Below are 7768 nucleotides of genomic sequence, written 5' to 3' on the forward strand. Positions count from 1 at the left end.
TTTTGTATAAAGAAGGCAACAGACAAAAGATGGCTGTCTTATGGGTTGTAGCGCAGTGTAGTCTGGTAGAAGTTTAGTGATGTTTCAGAGGTGCTTGCTGCCTCCATCATCAAGGCGATGACCCTTAGAGAATCATAGGAGTGAAAGGTCAGGACGTCTTGTTTTACGCTTCGTAATGTTCCTTAATCTGGCAGAACGATTTGGAATCCGTCACTGAATTTCATTGTTTCGCCGGATACTTTGAGAACCACTGACCTAACAGGTAATTGCATTCTTCGCATAATTCGCCTTTGTTGCATACTGAATGTTCTATTAATAACGTGACTCTGCATTCTTGCGTAATAAATCTTGTTAACACTGCATACTTTATTGCTGTTGAAATGTCATCCATGAACTCCATTAAAGGCAGACATATTCAAAAGCTTTTTTTCCTTCTTCCTGTGGTACACGAGCAAAGCGCATCCTGTCTTCGCCCTCCGATTCCCACATGTGATTATTCAGCACAAATATTTAACCTAAACAACCTTGATCTTCCGTTCCTTATCTTAAATTCTGCAAAACTCAGTCTTGTGTTTGTTTGCAAGAAATAGGGGATTACATTCGACTGATAAGGACGGACACCAGATTCACCGATTTTCATGCGATCCAAATCATCTGTCGAATGGATGCTGTGAGCTTTTAGAAATTAAGAGTTGCCGGAGCGTGAAGCTGATCATTATCTTCTTCTATCGTTGATGCTTGGAGTATTTTCTCTACTCCCCTATAGGCAATCATGACGTGGGTACATTTACAATCCACGTTTTAATTTTAATTTACATCCTGTCGACATTCGTTGTGTAGTTACGTATATAAATATGTCTATGGTCACAGCACTGAAACACAGTTAAACCGATCTGATAAAGTGCATCGTTAGCCAGCTTCAGCCAGCCAGGCACTTGCGGCGAGCGTAAGCCTTAACCATCTGGCTAACAACGCCTGGTTGGCTGGAGCTAGCTGATGATGCATTTTGTCTGGTTGATAATCCTGTGTTACAGTGTATATTGAGTACCACCGAACCACGACAGGAAGACAGAAGATTTTATTTGTTTTTACTATTAGCCTAATTAATACAGCTATTTATTTATATTTATTTAGTGTTCTGTCTGACGACAGGCCCATATGAACAGGATCCTTCCATCCTTTTCTCGGACTGGGACCTGTTCATATACGTTCTTGGCAGATGATCCAGAAGTGGTTTGCCATTGCCTTCTTCTGTGTGTGAGTGGAGTAATTGTTGGGATGCCACGGAGAAACCGGGGAAGCCCTCGGAGGAAAACTCCGTGTTGCCTAGACCACGGCCTTGCCCAACACAAGTTATAAATTCGGGCACCGCAGTGTAAACACTTCTAGCCTTTAGAAAGGAATTTTGTCTAGAAACGATAGCAGAGAAATCTAAATAGCCTGTAAGTTCATGTGTGGTCAATATAATACAGAATATCATAACAGGGACATTGTTTCAAAAGGTGGTGGAGTTAAGTAGGATTTGAGGTTTTTACGGCGGTGAGTAACAAGATGGCTAGCTTCTGTGTTTTAGCACCCTCTAAATTCACACAATATTTCAGTCACAAACCAAAGGAACACATCATTTTGAGACCCAGACGACGATATGTAAATAATGCGAAGATAGGTATCTGAGAAATAGCCTGGAAGATAAATGTTAGATCAATTGGCTCAATGATGGCCTTTCATAAACACGGCGATGAAGCTTCGTGATCTATAGAACATGGGATTTCTTGAGCAGCTGAATGATTATGACTATTCAGGGAAGTCTCCATACATGGAGACACTTCTAATTGAACTTCTGTTGTAGTGTAGAAGTATTTCTCGGAAGCTGTGACATTTATTGCTTGTGCTGATTGTGTAAAACATCAGAAGCACTGCGTGTGTCATAAAAACCAAACAATAAAATGTTACTGTGGCAGTAAATCATCGCTTTTATGCGCAAAGTAGAATGTGCCACAATTCATTTCCCAGGTGTTCCCCTTAGTTACTACACTCCTTACTTCAGTCTAATTTTTGGTCTCAGAATTTAGTTAATTTATGATTGGTTGACATATGCAAACGTGTAGTAGGCTGCTTTGGAAAAGGATAAATCTTTAAAGAACTTGGAATTGCTTATTTCCTTCATACTCTCCCACGGACGTGGTAAGGCTAATAAGAACTCTAAACTAATAATTATATTTATGATTTGAGGTTTTCACAGCGGTGAGTATGAAGATTTCTGTCTTCTGGGTTGTTGCGCTGTGGAGTCTGATCGATGTTAACCAACGTTTCAGAGGTCATACTGTATCGCCCTGATGACGGAGGCAGTATGACCTCTGAAACGTTGGTAAACATCGACCAGACTACACAGCGCAACAACCCAGAAGACAGAAATCTTCATACTCACCGCCCTGATGATGGAGGCAGTATGACCTCTAGGTTGTTGCGCTGTGTAGACTGGTCGATGTTTACCAACGTTTCAGAGGTCATACTGCCTCCATCATCAGGGCGGTGAGTATGAAGATTTCTGTCTTCTGGGTTGTTGCGCTGTGTAGTCTGGTCGAAGTTTACCAACGTTTCAGAGGTCATGCTGCCTCTGAAGTTTTTTAAAAAAATGGTCAGTTGGTTTAGATATTACTGGGGTCGGGGGACACACTATAAGCTTATGTTTACCTAGAAGACAATGCAATTTGGGTAAAACAGAGTTCAGTTGGTACTTTTTGCTTACGGTAAAATTATTTGTTTAAGGTCGACTCAGTGATGTTTCTTCATTCTTTTCTTTGGCGTTTGATTCAAGACAAGTCAACATTTCAAATAGACAGTATGCACTAAGAGAAACAAATGAATTGGGTACCGTAGTAATTCTGCTTAACGCATAGCTGAATCTGCTGATATGTCCGCCGTATGATGCGGTTTTACCTTGTAGAAAAGTACTTAAGAGAGGTATATTAAAATCTTGAACGCCTGTATTTTTACCATCTGTATCTTATTTCACCTAACATTATGTTTTTGAAAACGACGCTTCAGTGATTATGATATTCTCACGTCAAAATATGTGAAAATAGCTAGCTGCTTGAAGATCGGCAAATTGGTTGACGGACGTTTGATGACATCTCATTTTCATATAAAGCTCTTGTAAATAATTAAGTAATTAATTACTTAGCCATGTTTTATAGCTTCCATCTCTCGGTTATTGACAGATGACCTTGAACTATGAAAACATGTCCAGTCTCTGTGCGTTGATGTCTGAACGTCATATTTAATTAGCATCAGGGTGACCATTATAAGGCTTTGTCATGCGAATTTTGTAATTAAATTGATGTGCGTTTCAAGTGTGAAATCAAAGAGTGGAGTGAATTTTGCCTTCAGCTGTATGGAAGTTAATTATTTTCTAATAGCCGTCAGTAAGAGTAACTCGGCGTACAAGTGTTTAAACCACTCACTAATATAGATGTGCAGTTTGCGTATCCTCCACGTGGGTAACGTCCTTCATTGCTCTGAAAATGGTAATTGACCACTGTAAAGTATGAAGATTTTGTTGCTGGTATGTAATGTCCTAAATACCCCTTAACGCATTAATTTATCTTAAAATGAAATACCTTCTGAGTACTTTTATTCTAAACATTTGTCTGGATCAATATGTCAGTAAAGTTACTGGATACGGACTGGAAATTCGGGGTTTGACTCCAGGCAGCAGCTGTTTGCTTTGCTTCCTTTGTCACTGTGTCCATACCTATTCAGGTCGTTATCCAAAAAGTAACGGGTTTAAACGGACGGAGCGTGAAACTGACAACTCAGAAGTTTATGACGAGTGAAGGATTACATCGAACTTCTCTGTATTCCGTCACTGTATGGTGCTTGGGCACAGGGATAACTTTACGTTTAGCATGAATTGCAGTTACTTACTAGTAGATCAAGTTATTCCGTTGCGACTTCCTTTCATGTACAGCCATTCTTACATTATTCATTCGACGACTGCAGTTGGCTCAATCAACTAGTCAGCCAAGTAACAAATTAATTATCTGAGATTTGAGGTTCTCATGGTGTTGAAAATCGACTGTGGTTTTTTCACGTTATGACGCTGTGTATAACAACGTTTCTTAGGAACGTGGGCTCTAGTCGGTCTTATGAGTTGTGACGACAATAATTGTCAAACCAGTTACGTTCATGATTTAGAGTTATTACTCACTGTTATCCTATCACCCGACGCTGTATAGTCTGCATATTGAAGGCGTCGTAAAACAAACCAAAAGAATGTTCCCTCCGTTTATTAAACTAGAATATTATTTGTCGTCACAAAAACCAGCTACTAATTTGTTTCAGTGCATTTCACATGTTTATCTATTTTATTATATTTTCATCCCTGCTTAAAGTCCCACATTTGATCTTTATCCGTATTTTATGTCATACATGAATTTCATGTTGAATTAAATTAAATTTCCCTACAACGTTTACTGTAGACTCAGAATAATTGAGTTCTTTCAGTAATTTTGGGGATAAACGTGTAGACAAACGCAGTCCACAACACGACGTCTCAGTTGTGCGTTTATATTATGCAAAATGATTGAAATCTTAATTTAGAAATTTGAACCACGTAGCTTCCAGGAAGGTACCCGTAAAATCTCGTCCTTGTGAAACACAGGATGAGGCTAATGTGCTGAAATTACAGTCCTGAGAGACATGTGAACTTGACATTGTGCAGTTGGCCATGGTTATGCATGAATGACCTGATTACAGGTTGTATAAACAGGAAGCGTTTTCGTCCTAGTTTTTATTTCTTGCTTGTGATATAATAGACACAATTATTTAGACTGCTGTCACTTAGTTGAGTAGCTCGCGAAAACTAATTCACAGCGTCATCAAGAACTTTCAGTGATGTAATAAAACACGGGACGACAAAAACCAAAACCAGTCACCATCTTTTGTAACTTTTTGTTGTTACGAACAAAATTCTGGCGATGGAGTAATGGAAATATAATAATTTTATCTTACGCATAAGTGAAAAAATTAATTTTTTAAATGGTGAAATTAGAGTTGCAAATTTTTACGGGTCGAGACAACTTGGGATATTAGTCTATTGGCTGTTAGGTGATTCTTTTTTAATTGCAGACGCCATTTTGCTTCGACTGAGCTGGGAATGCGATTATGAATGATGAATAGATAAAGACCGGAAGGGGATGATATTCGTATGTCTGAATTATTATTTCAGCTCTTCTCTGGAGATATGAGGAATAACAAAGGGAACCTGGGTCAGAATTTCCAGTAACCCGACCGAGACTCGAACGGCCCCCTCTCGAATATAAGTCTAGATCTAACGCTCTAACCAAACTGTTCACTCAACCTGGGAGGGGGATTTGGATGTGAAATGGATTAGACTAGCTCTCGACGCACGCCTTTGTTTAGCTGTGTCGAACGGTAGGATTTCATGACACGGAACTTATGGACCATTTGAACAACCGTCTGTTGCTCAAAGAATATGCCGTATAGTACTCTTCTCGTATTATAGAATTTAATAAAGTAAATATATTGTATGTCGACCACTTTTAAGACAGAGTTGTAAGTAACATATTAAAATGGATCTAAGAAAATATGATTTGTTAATTCATATTAGATTGGACTGCTTTATTTTAGTTATATTGAACCTTCTTGTTTTACTACGAGATGTCATATATCAAATCAGATCATTTAAACTTACCTCCAGTACGTTTTTTCAGGAAAAATCTCTCCCACCTGAAATCTACTTCCAATCCATCTTAGTATGTCGTAAGAACAGGGACGTCATGAAATTCTTCGTTATGTAATATCCGTTTCTTAGCTAATTCACCCTTATTAAATCGAAGTATGCACTTGTAATAATTTATGTAGTTTCGTGTAATTTTTTCTCTTAAACTAGAATAATAAATTCTGCCCCCAACATTTCAAAACATCGAGTAAAATAAATATTTTATATAGGCCTTCAGTATTTTGGAGAGTAGTTAAGAAAATAATTATTTAAGGTGAATAATAACATCTCAATGTGGAACCTCATTCTGGGCAGTGGTACCATATATATAGCTGAATTCCGACATTTTGGGAGTTATTCATCGCCCTGATGACGGAGGCAGTAAGACCTCTGAAACGTTGGTTAACATCGACCAGACTACACAGCGCAACAACCCAGAAGACGTAAATCTTCATTTTCTGTCTTGTTTTTCAAGACGGAGTGACTGCAAAGTGGCTCCTGCATTATTCCAGTTCAGATCCACAGTCTGATGAGAACTGCTTCGTCTGATTCGTTGTGTCAGTTAAGGCAAATATACGAGGGTCGCTCATTAAATAATGCCCCACATTTTTTTTCTCAGCCAATAATGAAGATAGAAAAGTGTACTTTTACATGCTTGAGATTTGATGTTTCTCGCGTTCGTGTACGGAGTTTCAAATGATTCCAACCGATGGCGGAGCTGTAGTGAACTGTTAAAATGGCGTCTGTGAACGACTCTCGTTACAAGCAACGAGCTGTAATTGAATTCTTTTTTGCTGAAAAAGAAACTGTGGTGAACATTCATAAACGTTTGTGTGCTGTGTATGGAAGCTGTGCAGTCGATAGGAGTACCGTTGGTCGCTGGGCTAAGACAGTTAAAGCTTCAGGAAGTGAAGAAACCGAGCTCCGTGATCTGCCGCGCTCTGGACGTCCTGCCACAGCCACCACTCCAGACATGTTGAACCGCGCGGATGCCATTATTCGTGAGGATCGGCGCATCACAACTCGACAATTGGCCCAACAGCTTTCAGTCAGCAATGGAAGTGTGATTGCAATTATCCGGGCTCTCGGATATTCGAAGGTGTGCGCAAGATGGGTTCCACGAAGTCTCACAGCAGACCACAGGATTCAAACGAAAACGATTTCTTCTGAATTGTTGGAGCATTTTGATGCTAAGGGAGAGGTCTTTCTGTCCCGGATCATTACAGGTGACGAAACCTGGATACACCACTTTGAGCCGGAGACAAAAAGGCAGTCAATGGAGTGGCATCATCCTCAATCACCGAGAAAGAAGAAATTCAAGTCAAATCCCTCCGCCGGAAAAGTCATGATGACTGTCTTTTGGGACAGTGATGGAGTCATTCTTGTGGATGTGATGCCAAGAGGTGCGACCATCAATTCAGACGCGTACATCAGGACCCTGAAACCCTCAAGAAGCGTTTCCGACGAGTTCGGCCTCACAAGCATCCAGCAGAAATTTTGCTCCTGCACGACAATGCACGCCCTCACACAAGTCCGAGAACCCGGGAAAAAATCACGAAATTGGGTTGGACGGTGCTGCCCCATCCACCCTCTGACTTCCATCTCTTTGGGCCACTTAAAGATGCTATCCGCGGAACAAGGTTTGAAGATGACGAGAGCGTTATTCAAGCAGTGAGGACATGGCTACGTGCACAGGACAAGAGCTGGTACCGGCAAGGCATGCATGCTCTTGTTCCACGCTGGCATAAAACCGTACAAGTTGATGGGGACTATGTGAAAAAATAGTATGTGTAAAGGAAACATTGATTTATATTGTCACTAAATTTGAGCCATCTTGAATAAATATATTCTGAGGAAAAAAATGTGGGGCATTACTTAATGAGCGACCCTCGTACATTTAAATTAACGGCATGGGAGATGGGATATAACGTTCGGCGCTGTCATCCTGGAGCGTTAGTATTTGATCGCCTTGAAAGATTAAGTCTTTAAAGTCATTTTCTTATAAATGAGTCGCAAACCTTATTT

General features: G+C 40.0%; 1 protein-coding gene across 2 annotated transcripts in view; it reads left to right on the top strand.

Moving 5' to 3' along the window:
- Positions 1-7768, top strand: part of Zyx (lipoma-preferred partner zyxin) — a 110866-nt gene that overhangs the window by 51129 nt on the left and 51969 nt on the right. The gene's annotated exons all lie outside the window — the stretch shown is intronic.

Source organism: Zootermopsis nevadensis, unplaced genomic scaffold (assembly GCF_977971745.1).
Source record: "Zootermopsis nevadensis isolate Lab colony 2312 unplaced genomic scaffold, Znev_1.0 Znev_ptg000015l, whole genome shotgun sequence".
Lineage (NCBI taxonomy): Eukaryota > Metazoa > Arthropoda > Insecta > Blattodea > Termopsidae > Zootermopsis > Zootermopsis nevadensis.